The sequence below is a fragment of the Lepisosteus platostomus genome, unplaced genomic scaffold (assembly GCF_059453375.1).
Source record: "Lepisosteus platostomus isolate fLepPlt1 unplaced genomic scaffold, fLepPlt1.hap1 Scaffold_78_H1, whole genome shotgun sequence".
Taxonomy (NCBI): Eukaryota; Metazoa; Chordata; class Actinopteri; order Semionotiformes; family Lepisosteidae; genus Lepisosteus; species Lepisosteus platostomus.
The window spans coordinates 234777-250000 of record NW_028291690.1 but is presented as its reverse complement, the minus strand read 5'-3'; the positions used below and the strand labels follow the sequence as shown (position 1 = coordinate 250000).

The window sequence follows — 15224 nt, the reverse complement described above, 5'->3', positions numbered from 1 at the left end:
ATATGAGTAACACTGGGAAAAGAAAAGAGAGTGCTGGGTCTTCGAAGGAGAAGTCTAAGAAACCTCAATCGTATATGTATAGCACTACAAGAAAATTGATGGCAACTAAAGGGAAAAGTGAAGCAGCTGGAGGGGACGTGGAAAGAGTGCTGGAGATGCGCTCGTACGCGAGCGTTCGCAGCCCAAGTGAGACTCAGCTGCCAGAGGAAGAGCCGGAGTCCCTGCCCAGCACACCTGTGAAAACCCCGGCAGCCAAGAGAGGAAGGGGCGACCTGACGCTGGAGGAGCTCCAGACCAACATCTTCAACATGATGGCACAGAGCATGGGTGAGCTGAAGGAAATGATTTGATCTAATACAGTCGCAATCGAAAGTCTTAAAAAGTCCATGGACTGTGTGTTTAAAGAGGTTGAAGACTTAAAGAGTGAAGTAAAAGTTCTTAAACAAGTAAATACCAAACAAGAAAAGCATATTAAAGAACTTGAATTGAAAGTGAACGATGTAGATAGATACCGTCGATGATGGAATTTAAAATTATTTGGAGTTAAAGAGGAACATGATAAGGACCTTGTTGCAACAGTGAAGGGTATCTGTAAAAGGACCCTGCCGGACCAGGAGGACGTAATATCGGCCATTGACTTTGTTCACAGGCTCGGGAGAGCGAACATGTCTGGGCAAGTGCGCCCCAGATCGATTATAATACAGTTCACCAAGAGGACGGCGAGGGACATGCTGTGGCGAGCGGCGAGGGGGAATGAGTATTTGAATGGGAACAAACTGAGGTTTGCAGAGGACCTGTCTGCCGCGGACAGGAGCACCAGGAACCAGCTGTGGCCCCAGGTTGAAGCTGCCAGAAGAGAGGGGAGGAGAGCCTACTTTGTGGGAGCGAGGGCCTTTGTGGACGGGAAGGAGATTTGCTCCCAGTGACTGCTCAGTTAATGATTATGTTTGGTTATATTTGTTATACCAGTATATACTAGTGTTTCTTTAGTGTTAGTTTGGAATGGTGTAGTTAAGTGTTAAGGACTGTTATAGTTCTGGTTCTTTGAAAAACTCAATAGTTTAGACAGTCTTAGAGTTAGTTATTTGCTTTTGTGTATGTCTTTTTCATGAATGCCAGAGGTACTCGAAATGTTGTTAAAAGAAAAACTGTGTGCTGAGTTTTATTTTTTACAGGAAACGCATGCATGTTGAAACTAAAGTTTATAAATAATTGAGAAATATTAAAGCAAGGAAAATATGATACGTGTAAAATATACAATTTGATCACATAATTACTTAATTACCTCTGGTAGTTAAATGCTTTTTTCTGCTGCGTTTTTTTTCTCTTGTACATGACTCTGATCCTCTTGTTGTATTTGTATTTGTAAATTCTATGTTTAATAAAAAAAATTAAAAAAAGCATTCTCTGGTGGTGTCCTGCAGGCTTCCTGTGGGTGTGCGTTGGTGGTATAGTGGTGAGCATAGCTACCTTCCAAGCAGTTGACCCGGGTTCGATTCCTGGCCAACGCAGTGGCGAATCTTTTCAAATGCTGTCATGAGCCTTGGATTGTGACTAGCAAAGCGCAGCCTTTTGAAAGAGCTAAAGCACTGAAAAACGGAATTGAGGGAGAATCTTACAGGGGATTCTGAGCGGTGTCTGCATACACGCAGTCCGATACGGGTGCTGAAAGCTTGAGCTACTCTCAATGTCATGCTGGCTTTCCCCGGAGTAAATCTGTTACATTGAAAGAATGCTTCTCGCAGGTTCAAAAAGGGACCCTTGTTAATTGGAGAAATCAATGATTTCGAATGAATTCTGTATGCGTTAAAAGACAGCTATACACAGAAAACATGCAGGACACTGCTCATGATGTTTCCCGAGCCGAAACACAGTGCGTTTTTTCAAGCCATCTGACAAAGCCCGCCCACTGAAAACTGCAGCAGATCGTGTAAAGACGTTCAACTTTGTAACTACTGCACGCACAGGAAGCAGAATAAATTCCTCTTTTCAAACTGTCAAAGGTTTGCTTTACGAACGCCGCAGGACATCGCACAATCTCTTTTGAACAGGGACAAACGATTTCTTATGGGGCGCAGTAAGTACTGTTACTGTCACTGCTCGATACCGACGTTGGCCTACTATACCATGTTCAGCCACTGCTAGAAAATGTATGGCTCTAGCACCGGAGCAAACAACAGGAGGGCCGATGTCGAACAGGCACACGTGTCAGACATGGAGAGCGATGAGAAGGGGATTCGAACCCATGCCTGCAGAGCACAATGGATTAGCAGTCCATCACCTTAACCACTCAGCCACCTTGTCGATGAAACTGGGCTGTCCGGACATGGGTTGGCGCGCTCCAGATGATCTTTTTCTTTTTTCCCCCACGTACTCGAGGGTCATTTTCCTGTTCCACATGTGATTTCAACATTTTCCTTGGGAGATGTCAAGCCAGCAAGCCACTGCTGTTGTTCAGTGGCCAGTGTGGAGTTCAGTGGCCCTGTTGTACACAGAAAGCACATTGAGCTCCTTGGACATGAAAAGTTCCAGATAAAAGCCATTTGTCATCCTTTCTCTTGGTGTCGATGTTGCTATTGTATGTAAAGGTGGCAACTTGCTCAGCGAGCAGGCGGAGCACACACCGAATGCAGATGTGTCTGAGTGGTGTGTCCAAGTGGCTGCAAAAGGACAACACTCCCGGGGCGCCGTGGCTTAGTTGGTTAAAGCGCCTGTCTAGTAAACAGGAGATCCCCGCCTACGGCTAGACCTAATTAAATGCAAGTATTCATTTCCTGTCTTTAACGCGACTTGTTTTACTTAAAATGGATGCAACTTGCAAAACATGAAATACAAGCCTTGCTAATCAGCGCTAGCGGCTGGCAAAAAAAAGGAGTCAGCTATTTTTTTTTCTTTAACCTTAACCCTGCTAACGGAGAAGAGTTAAACGACCGAGTCTATGCAGCTTAAACGGTGCGCAAGTCGGGTTCTTAGCTGAAAGGGTGGTAAATCACGCTCACCCCAGTCCTTAATCTTTTAAAGAGGATACAAAATTGAACCTAGTCGCCACATCACATACATCCTGTTCAATGATAAAAAGGTAACATCTATCCTCGCTCCAGAGTAAATCTCACGTTGAGGGCATCTTTTTTTTCACTTTACCGTGAGTCGGGCTCGGCTGCACAGAGGAGAGAGCAGAGCAATGAGGTCACAGGGACAGGGGAGTCACACGCTGGCGGTTTGAATACGCGGAAGATCACTGAGGGATCCACAGTATGTGGACCCTCCGTTCGCCATCAGTCCACACTCCGGACTCTGAATCCTGCCATCCGAGTTAAGATCTCGGCGGAACCTGAGGCGCAGTTCCTTCTTAAAACGTAATCTGGTGAGCATTTCTAGAATCGCACTTGTATAGATGCAGCCTTTAATGTGTTGCTAGGTTAAAATTGATGACTTCTTGTATTTCAGTAGGCAACTGCCCTCTTGATTTTGGATTTAATTTCTTTATTACAGGGGCGCTTTTATGAAGACAGAGTCATGTTCAGGTACTTTGCTTGATGGAGGAAGCTCATTTCGGACTCTGTGATCTGCTCACCTGGAAAGGTCTGCTGTACTACTACAAGAGAGAAGTAGGGTCTGGAAGAAGGGACAATTTTATGATGCTTTGGAAGATAGTTTTTTTTTTCTTATACTGAAAATGAAAAGTAGAAATGGACTCAGTCTTTGGAATTTGTATATTTATACATTTCAGTGAACCCTCAGCCATTCCTTCTGTATTGTAATTCAATTTCTCTTTTAAAATTCCTCCCCCCCTTCTAGGACCTGCAGTTGCTGAACTCCACAATGGCTTCTATTGGAAAGTCTGTGACTGAGACCATTATTTATTTAGGAGCAATGAGCAATTCTTATATAAATGCAATAAAATCATTATGCTCAAACTATGAGAGAGAATTTTAAGGATAATTTAAGAAATAAGTCTTAGCTTGTTTCTATACACAGATGGTATTATTTATTTTCAAAGGAAACCCGCGAGGATTCCCCTGGTGTGCAAGATGTGCCTGAATACTTTTGATCAGCTTCCTGCTCACTTCAAGAGGGCGTGTATGAAGCACGCCACGGCAGAAGAGATCAGGTGGCCTCTCAACAGGCGAGGGAGGACATGATGAATCACCTGAAGAACGGGGTCATCGTGGATTACCACAGAATAGAGATCAAAGGACACTTTGTGGGCTTGAAATACAAAGAAAACCATGTTCTATGGGACAAGATAAATACAAAACTTAAGCTTTTATTTTAATTAGATTTATTTATAAAGCATAAGCAATCATTTATTACATTAATATATGTGAAAATAACATTTTAGTATCATACGTTTAGTATATTTAGTCCCTAATGCTGAAAGAAATGATCATAGAACATGACATCTAACCTTACCTGCTGTGTTTTTAATCCCTATTGCTCAATGCACGGTGAAAGCATTGCATACATATGTCTGACAATGAGGAATGGGCCCCTGAGACAGTCATTTGCCTGTTTCACAAATGATCGTATTTTACTAGAGATTCTGTTTGGGATTCAGATGTGCATTCGGACAGCAATCCCTTTCAAGAAATGATACGTTCTGGATGAGGTCAAAGGTGCTGGAACACTGTATTTAGGATGTGTTTGCAGAGACTGTGTGTCTCCTGCTTCAACGCAGTGAGAAATAGATGTGCTCCTGTAATTCATTGGTACATGCCCAGGGCAGTAAGCAGTCTGAGGATTTATTTCCAGACGGCATAGAGCAGTGAAGCAGTGAAGTAGTGCAACACACTGGATCATTATATTATTAGAATCTATTCTACTTAAATTATTACATTATACACAATTTGAGTTCATTTTAAAAAGTGAAAGGTAATGAAAGGAATGCATTTTCGTAAGAAAGATAATACCGATATGCATGTGATAATCTTCCTTATATCATGTAGTGCGTCATTTGGACACTTTGTGGGATTGAAATACAAAGAAAATCATGTTCTATGGTACAAGATAAATACAAAACTTAAGCTTTTATTTTAATTAGATTTGTTTATAAAGCATAAGCAATCATTTATTATATTAATATATGTGTGTAGCGGCGAGGCTTATTAATAAGGCAGAATTAAGTGTTCTGAGCCTTCCCAAATGAGGCCCCATTTCTCTGTTCATCTCTGTGGTGCAGCCACAGAGAGACTATTCATGCAGGGTGATTTAAGGTCCTAGGACAGCTCCCAAAGGGGGATGCACTTAGCTAAGCCTGGCTATCATGATCAATGGTCATCCATTGGCGCCTATCTGTCTAGGGAGTGCCAGTTGGACATCTGGACTGCATTACTAAGTGTCAGGACTAAGTGACTCATATCTCACCTTGATCAATCAATCAGGGACTGGTAGGGCCGAGTAACCCACGTGGGACTCTGATGCCCATGGAACTTTCAGCCAATCAATGAGCTGAAGTTCCTCCAGGTAAAAACAGGCAACACAGAGAGCCTGTGAGATTCAGTAAGATTCAGAAGGGAGGATTCAGAGGATTCTGTGGACAATTCTAAAGGGAATTCAAAGGAGAATTCCAGGGCAGGGCGGCCCAGGAGCAGAAGGCTCCCAAGGGCAGGACATTCTCGCAGCGCGCCTCCTGACCATCCTGAGACTCAGCCCGGACAACCACGGAACGGCCAGTGTGTCCGAGTGCCAGAACTTTCCTTTGTTCTAAGAGTCTAGAGCGGAGGTTGCCAGAGAATAACCAGAGGATCCACCCGAGGTTAGCACCAGCAGCAGGCCTCGTGAACAGGTCGGAACTGTGGACAGCTGAATCACTATTCAGAACTAGCTCTTCATCAGAAACGAACCGGTCCTCTTCCTGACTTGCTGGGACCCACAGTCATCTTTTCTCCTGTGCACAAACTTTGCTAGTTAAAGCCCACAGTGAGCATCAGCAGCGCAGCGTCGCAAGCCCCACAGCACAGCCTGGCACGGAGCCAGAGAGCGCGGATTGGACAGCAACAGCCTGCAACTGTTTCTTTGTGCCCGCAGGAAGATCTGAATCCCCAAAGATTGGATGAGTATTCAACTTCAATGCATTACAGCTCGAGAATTCAATTGTTATCCCAACCAGTTGATATCAATTTAATTCCTAAGAGTTATGTACTTGTTTGAGTATCTAATGTAGAAGTTATAACCAAGTTCATTAACGAAACGGTCTTAATGAATGATATACTGAACGTATGTCCTCTTGATATGTGTAACACTTCGTAACTGACTGAATATATATCTTTTGTATTCTGATAACCCTCTCGATAAGATCTGTTAGGTTTACATGCATATTTTATGTATTAATAAATGTATCCTCGTGTATTAGTACCTGTGTGTGCGCGTTGTTTGAGTTATGTCACATGGTTGGATTCTAAAGCCATCAAAAGAATCAACTTTGTGATTTACTGCTACAATTAATAATTGTCTCAGTAAATGCCCAAACCCTACAGAACTGGTGCCTTCAGAGAGCCACTACATTTAATTTTGCTATGGCAACATTACATATTTGGCGTCCCTGAGCCGGTTTTCTTACATGTGAAAATAACATTTTAGCATCATATTATTACATACAGGTCTCTAGCTTCAACACAGTGATATATATATATACTCAGTGATTTATTGGTACATGCCCAGGTCAATAATCAGAATGAGGATTTATTTCCAGACGGGCTACAGGTAGTGTTGTGAAATACTTCAACACACTGGATCGCAGATTTAGACCCCCTGCACTCTTACTCCTTAAAAACCAAAGAAATGAAAATATGTAGCAATCACATTGCAACAGGGCTGACAGTGACTTAATGCTTATACTAGTGGACTTCTGGTACCTTTAGGGTACGGTGTTCCCTGAAGGGCTCTCAAACCCCGCATTTCAGATGCCTAGCTGTTTCGCTGATGTGTTGCACCTCAGAATCACTTTTAAACCTTACCTCTGGTATCTTTAATCCCTATTGCTCAACGCATGGTGAAAGTATTGCATAAATGTGTCTGAAAATGAGCAATGGGCACCTGAGAGACTCATTTGCCTGTTTCACAAATGATCATATTTGACTAGAGATTCTGTTTGGGATTCAGTTGTGCATTCTGACAGCAATCGCTTTCAAAAATGGTTACATTCTGGATGAGGTCAAGGTGCAGGAACACCGTATTTAGGATGTGTTTGCACTTATTCTGTGTCTCTAGCTTCAACACAGCGATATATGTATATGCTCACTGATTTTTTGGTACATGCCCAGGGCAATAATCATTATGAGGATTTATTTCCTGATGTGCTAGGGGTAGTGTTGTGAAATACTTCAACACACTGGATCGCAGGTTTAAACCGCCTGCACTCTTACTCCTTAAAAACCAACAAATGCAGATATGTAGCAATCATATTGTAGCTGACACTCATTTGCCTGTTTCACAAATGATCATATTTTACTAGAGATTCTGTTTGGGATCCGGATGTGCATTCTGACAGCAATCTCCTTATCGCGGCTTTGCCCTTCTTGCCTCTTTGGACAATATCTCCATCTTGTGGTCGTTATTATTCCGGTTCCGGTCGAGAGGGAACGCTGGCGCATTTGGCTGCCGCTCCTCTCACCAGTTTTTCATTTCTATCTACTTATTTATGTTTTTTTTTTTTTTCCCTTTTTCTCCTCGATTACACTGATTTCTAGTTTATCTATTTTCATCCGCTTCACGTTACAAATTCACAAATGCGACTTCCACTGCATTGTGAACTTACTCAACTGAAGACCTTCACCTCTTGCTACCGCCTTCTCTGGATTTCCTTCCCGTCTCGTTTCATCAATCATGTCTCTGAGGTACACTGCACTGCAACTTCTTCAACTAAAACAAAGCTACTTCCTGGTCAAAGACACATTCGATTACTGCCGTTTTACTGGGATTTTACGACCGACTCGCTACATCCATCGCAGCACAGGACGCCGTTCTCTTCGTTCGTCTGCCTGCGGAGTCTCTATCCCTGCCTTTCGGCGCACGTCTGTAAGTCCATCACGTACCGGCGCCGATCTAAAAAATCTCCTCTCACTACCGCACCTGGACCGCACTCCGCTTCCCCCCGCATCCCCGAGACTGGCCAGATCAGCGCTACTCAACACCCGCTCCGTTAACAGCAAGGCTCTTCTTTTATGTGACATTATCAAAGAAAAACAACTGGACCTTCTGTGCTTAACCGAAACATGGCACAAACAAAACGATGGACTCCTGTTCAACCAACTAGTTCCTCCTGGATATGGTGTCTTTGACCTTCCGCGTCTTATAGTCCTATAGCTATACCTCCTCCCTCTTCTTTTGAGTGTCTTGTTTTAAATGTTTCTATCCCCCAATCTACTATTATTGCCACAGTTTACAGACCACCCAAACCCAGTGGAGTCTTCTTAGGTGAGTTTGGTGATTTTCTCTCATTCTTATCCCTTAAATTTAAAAGGATCCTTATTCTAGGGGACTTTAATATACACATTGATTCAACCTCTTCCAGTCTGGCTAAAGACTTCCTTTCTCTTTTGGGATGTTTTGACCTTGCTCAGTTTGTTTGTACCCCTACACATAACAAAGGACACACCTTAGATCTAATTATTGCAAATGACTCCTTTGTCTCCCACTGCTCCCCCCTTGATCTAGGCCTCTCTGACCACTTAGCCATTCTCTTCAATCTGGAATTACCTGTTTCTAACACTTCCCCCTCACGCTCTGTAAATTTCCGCAACTGGCGATCAATTGATCACCCAAGGTTTGCAAATTCTGTTCTGTCCTCCTTATCCTGTTTCTCTTCCTCTGACCCTCTAGAGGACAAAATACAGTTACTTGACAATGCTCTTTTATCTACCCTCGACACCTTTGCTCCTTTAAAAACTCGAACCATCTCCTTCTCTCGCCCTGCCCCCTGGTACAATGACCATCTGCGTTTCATGAAGGCAGCCTCTCGCAAACTTAAGCGTAGGTGGCGTCTTTCCGGCCTAAATGTACATTATCAGGCCTGGAGAGATTACTTATCTGATTATAAGGTTACTATAGAGTCTGCTAGATCCACCTACTTCTCTCACATCATTGAAAATCACCAAAACAATTCCCAGACATCTTTTCTCCACCATCAACAGACTGCTCAAGCCAAACTGCCCCACCACATTACCTGCCTCATCACAACTTTGCAACACATTCTTAGATTTCTTTAGTTCTAAGATTGACAACATCCGGCATCACATTCTCTCCACTACGGATATAATTTCCACACCTCCTCCCTCCTCATCCAACTTCTCTGGTTCCCGTCTCTCCAGCTTCTCTCTTCTTGACTCAGCATCCCTAAACAAACTAGTTACGCGCATGAAACCCACCACATCTATTTTAGATCCCATTCCCACCACTTTATTCCAGTCCTGTTTCTCTTCTCTCTGTCCCATTGTCCTCAATATAATACATGAATCCTTGAGCACCGGCATTGTACCAACGGTCCTCAAAACTGCTGCTATTACCCCAGTGCCAAAGAAGCCTAACATGGCTCTCGACAATCTTAACAACTTTTGCCCCATCTCCAACTTACCCTTTCTCTCTAAAATTCTAGAACGTGCTGTCACACTTCAGTTACATAACCACCTCATGACAAACAACCTTTTCGAACCCCTCCAATCTGGCTTCCGTCAACTTCACAGCACAGAAACCGCCCTAGTCAAAGTCACCAACGATCTCCTAATAGCTTCTGATTCTGGTTCTCTTTCCATACTCATCCTTCTTGATCTCAGTGCTGCCTTTGACACTGTTGACCATAACATCTTGCTTTCTCGTCTCGAGACTGTGTTTGGAGTCTCTGACACTGCCCTCAAATGGTTTAAGTCTTACCTCACTGATCGCTGTCACTTTGTCTCTCTCAATGGGTACAGGTCTGAAATTGGTCTTGTCAAGTCTGGTGTCCCTCAGGGCTCAATACTGGGCCCCTTGCTCTTCAGCATTTACATGTTCCCACTTGGTCAGCTTTTAAGATCACATGGCCTCAGCTTTCATTTTTACGCTGACGATACTCAAATATACATCCATACCAAACCCGACACTGATGTGGCTGTCTCTATTCTATCTAATTGCATCTCTGACATAAAAATTTGGATGACTCAAAACTTCCTTCATCTTAACTGTGACAAGACTGAAGTCATGCTTATTGGTACCCCCCATCAACTTCGCAAAGCCAGTCCTGTAACCCTGTCTGTAGATGGCTCTGTACTTGAGCTCCAATCAAAATTGAAAAACCTTGGGGTTATATTCGATTCTGGCTTAACATTCGACCCACATGTACAGCATACTGTCAAAACATCTTTTTTTCACCTTAGAAATATCGCAAGACTACGCCCTATGCTATCATTAACTGTGGCTGAAAAGCTGATCAACATATTTGTATTCTCTCGAATTGACTACTGCAATGCTCTGCTCCCTGGGGTATCTAAATCTACTCTGAACAAGCTGCAGTATGTCCAAAATTCAGCAGCCAGAATCCTGACCAGATCTAGTGCAAGTGTTCACATTACTCCTATCCTGGAGTCCTTGCACTGGCTTCCGGTCAAATTCCGCGTAGACTTTAAAATCCTCATGCTCACCTACAAGGCTTTACATGGCTTGGCACCTCAATACCTGTCTGAACTTTTATCGCCCTACTCCCCACCTCGCAACCTCCGCTCTTCAAATTCTGCCCTCCTTACTGTCCCCCAAGCCCGTCTACATTGTATGGGCGACAGGGCCTTCTCCTGCTATGCCCCCAAGCTCTGGAACTCCTTGCCCAAGGATATTAGAGAGTCACCTTCTCTAAACTCCTTCAAATCCAGACTCAAAACCCTCCTTTTCAGAAAAGCCTTTACTTAACTGGTTCCATTCTTCACCCCTCTGCTCTTCTTAATACCATCTTCCACGGTCTCCTCTATTGTTATTGTTGTATTGCTGTAATTATAATTGTGTCCTGTCTTGTGAAATTTTTCTTATTTATTGTTGTAGTCTTCTTATTTATTGTTATTGTCATCCTGTAAAGCGCTTTGAGAAGCCACCTTTAAAGGCGCTATATAAAATAAAGTTTATTATTATTATTATTATTATAACTGTACGTGCCCGCCCCCTTTCCTCTGTAGTGCATGAGTTCCTCCCGGCATGCCCTTCGTCATTGTTCTGTCATCTTGTATTTAAAGGGTTGTATTTCTGCTGCTGAAAATAAGCAACGGTTTTCTCACAACGCCCTTTGTTCCCAACGGAGCCCTTGTCTGTCATGAAATTCTTCAAAACCTCAAGCTAGAAGAAGAAGAAGACGACAAATATGAAGCGTTATAGCAACGACATGCCATGAGACGATCGATAACGATTTCCATAGGATCCCCGCGGTTGCCTGGCAACCGTCAGCTTTGCGCAGTGGCAGTATCGTAGCCTGTGAGGTTTAGCCGAGGCGCGATTATTGCTAGTTGAAAACTTTTCCCAATACCCCGCTTCCGCCGGTTTGCAATATAATCGGCGAAAGCAATTTTTGACAGTCTCGTCAGAGACTGAGCAAGGTGTTTAAAGACAGATTTGGTCACGGTGATATCATGGTAGAAAGAAACGAACTTGTTACGTGTCAACAGAAACGCTCTTTAGCTCTTTCAGCTTTATGCAGAGAACAGCGTCTGTCGAGATTACTTTTGTGTCAGCGCGAAACGCCGTGTGCTTGTCAGTATGATTTCATATTGCTCGTAGCGGCGCCTGGCTTTTGTCTGTCAAACGTTAGGTTGCGCTTCTTCATGCTGCATCGTCGGCATGAGTGGAGCATTTTAAACGTCTGTACTTACTGCGCCCCATAAGAAATCGTTTGTCCCCATTCAAAAGAGATTGTGCGATGTCCTGCAGCGTTCGCAAAGCAAACCTTTGACAGTTTGAAAAGAGGAATTTATTCTGCTTCCTGTGCGTGCAGTAGTTACAAAGTTGAACGTCTTTACACGATCTGCTGCAGTTTTCAGTGGGTGGGCTTTGTCAAATGGCTTGGAAAAACGCACTGTGTTTCTGCTCGGGAAACATCATGAGCAGTGTCCTGCATGTTTTCTGTGTATAGCTGTCTTTTAACGCATACAGAATTCATTCGAAATCATTGATTTCTCCAATTAACAAGGGTCTCTTTTTGAACCTGCCAGAAGCATTCTTTCAATGTAACAGATTTACTCCGGGGAAGGGCAGCATGACATTGAGAGTAGCTCAAGCTTTCAGCACCTTTATCTGACTGCATGTATGCAGACACTGCTCAGAATCCCCTGTAAGATTCTCCTTCAATTCCGTTTTGCAGTGCTTTAGCTCTTTCAAAAGGCTTCGCTTTGCTAGTCACAATCCAAGGCTCATGACAGCATTTGAAAACATTCGTAACTGCGTTGGCCGGGAATCGAACCTGGGTTAACTGCTTTGAAGGCAGCTATGCGCAACACTGGCTCGCTCCAGAATAAATCTCACGTCGAGGGCATATTTTTTTCCATTTTACCGTGAGTCGGGCTCAGCTGCACAGAGGAGAGAGCAGAGCAATGAGGTCACGGGGACAGGGGAGTCACACGCTGGCGGTTTGAATACGCGGAAGATCACTGAGGGATCCACAGTATATGGACTCTCCGTGCGCCATCAGTCCGCACTCCGGACTCTGAATCCTGCCATCCGAGTTAAGATCTCGGCGGAACCTGAGGCGCAGTTCCTTCTTAAAACGTAATCTGGTGAGCATTTCTAGAATCGTACTTGTATAGATGCAGCCTTTAATGTGTTGCTAGGTTAAAATTGATGACTTCTTGTATTTCAGTAGGCAACTGCCCTCTTGATTTCGGATTTAATTTCTTTATTACAGGGGCGCTTTTATGAAGACAGAGTCATGTTCAGGTACTTTGCTTGATGGAGGAAGCTCATTTCGGACTCTGTGATCTGCTCACCTGGAAAGGTCTGCTATACTACTACAAGAGAGAAGTAGAGTCTGGAAGAAGGGACAATTTTATGATGCTTTGGAAGATAATGTTTTTTTTTTCTTATACTGAAAATGAAAGGTAGTTGTTTCTATATGGACTCAGTCTTTGGAATTTGTATATATATATTTCAGTGATCCCTCAGCCATTCCTTCTGTATTGTAATTCAATTTCTCTTTTAAAATTCCTTCCCCACTTCTAGGACCTGCAGTTGCTGAACTCCACAATGGCTTCTATTGGAAAGTCTGTGACTGAGACCAAGTGTTCACTTTTTTATGAAACCATTATTTATTTAGGAGCAATGAGCAATTCTTATATAAATGCAATAAAATCATTATGCTCAAACTATGAGAGAGAAAATTAAGGATAATTTAAGAAATCAGTCTTAGCTTGTTTCTATACACAGATGGTATTATTTATTTTCAAAGGAAACCCGCGAGGATTCCCCTGGTGTGCAAGATGTGCCTGAATACTCTTGATCAGCTTCCTGCTCACTTGAAGAGGGCGTGTATGAAGCACGCCACGGCAGAAAACATCAGGATGGCCTCTCAACAGGCGAGGGAGGACATGATGAATCACCTGAAGAACGGGGTCATCGTGGATTACCACAGAATAGAGATCGTGTCTGGTGAGGCAAACAGGATAGTGGTTGTAAGACTGCTAGAGTCCTTGGGCCTTTTTGTACATGGGAAGCCTGAAGACACATTGGCAAGGTGAGATATTTTTAATCTGTAAGGCTTCTGTAGTTTCTTTTTGAAATCATTGTTACAACATATTATGTAAAAGCATGTTGAAAAGAATCTACCTGCATTCCAGCGGCCCTGAGGAAGAGGCCGCAGTCCAGGAGGAAGAGATGCCAGAGGCTGCTCTAGAAACTGAAACAGAAGCGGATAAGGAAGGGGAAGATGTGAGCTCTGAAGAACTCTATCAGCAGTAAGACTTTTTATTTTTCAGATGTATCTATTTTTTACTAAAATTCTAATTTGTCTTATAGGTATAAAATGTTTAAACCGGTGTTTTATATCCTTACAGGCCCTGAGTAGTTAAAAAGTATCAGCAGGCCGGAAGAGAGTGGCCCAAGCTGGACTCTATAGAAAGCACTCCCTGGATGCTCCTCTCCTGATTGGATTCAAACAGTACCTTACCAAGGATCTGGGAGTGGCAAATTATTCTCAGGAGGTATTTATTTTTTAAAGGCATTTAAAATTAAGCAATGGTATCTTCATTGTAAATGTTTTTATTTCTTAGCTTAAAATTCACCCATGTGAAATGATGTCAGCCATAAACATCATGACTCTATATTTCCTACCTGAATCTATTCTACTTAAATTATTACATTATACACAATTTGAGTTCATTTTAAAAAGTAAAAGGTAATGAAAGGAATGCATTTTCATAAGAAAGATAATACCGATATGCATGTGATAATCTTCCTTATATCATGTAGTGCATCATTTGGACACTTTGTGGGCTTCAAATACAAAGAAAATCATGTTCTATGGTACAAGATAAATACAAAACTTAAGCTTTTATTTTAATTAGATTTCTTTATAAAGCATAAGCAATCATTTATTACATCGCTTCTTGAATTAAATCTTTTGACAAGAGGTAAGACTTCTGTTACATTTAAACCCATGTTTAGCTGTGTTTTTTAGATTTAACTGAACCAATTTCTGTGTGTGATAATGTCCTTGAATTCTGACAACATCACACTAAATTACATGATATAAAACAGCTAATGTTTCTAGAGATAAAGTTTCTGGGATGCTTCTAATTACTTTTTATTACCAGGGACAGTTTAATTCACCTTGTACAGTACTGTAAGACCAAGATGCTTTTTTTAAAAGTTATTTAACATTTTATAGAACTTTGTCTACTATGGCAACATGATGTGCTTGGTGAAACTTGGAAAAATACTGCTTGGCCACTTATCTTAAGATAAAGATAGGATAAAGGTTTATCTTTTGCACCTACCTGACCCCCAGGGAAGGCCAATGCTTTCTAAGTTGATGGTTCCCTACAGTAGACTGTACTTTAATTTCAAAGGTAATGTATATTGACCCAAATCAGTTTTGGAATCCAATCTACTGACGAGATGGAGCACATCCTTTTTTCAGGATTTTAGCATCATACGTTTGGTATATTTAGTCCCTAATGCTGAAAGAAATGATCATAGAACATTTGGACACTTTGTGGGCTTGAAATACAAAGCAAATCATGTTCTATGGTACAAGATAAATACAAAACTTAAGCTTTTATTTT

At 42.4% G+C, this 15224-nt stretch overlaps 2 non-coding genes across 2 annotated transcripts; both read left to right on the top strand.

Moving 5' to 3' along the window:
* The first annotated feature begins 1439 nt into the window (after positions 1-1439).
* On the top strand, positions 1440-1511 carry trnag-ucc (transfer RNA glycine (anticodon UCC)). Its single transcript has one exon. It is a non-coding gene; the product is annotated as a tRNA-Gly (tRNA).
* Positions 1512-11398: 9887 nt separating this feature from the next.
* LOC148631366 (U4 spliceosomal RNA) lies at positions 11399-11540 on the top strand. Its single transcript, XR_015934802.1, has one exon. It is a non-coding gene; the product is annotated as a U4 spliceosomal RNA (small nuclear RNA).
* Positions 11541-15224: the final 3684 nt, after the last annotated feature.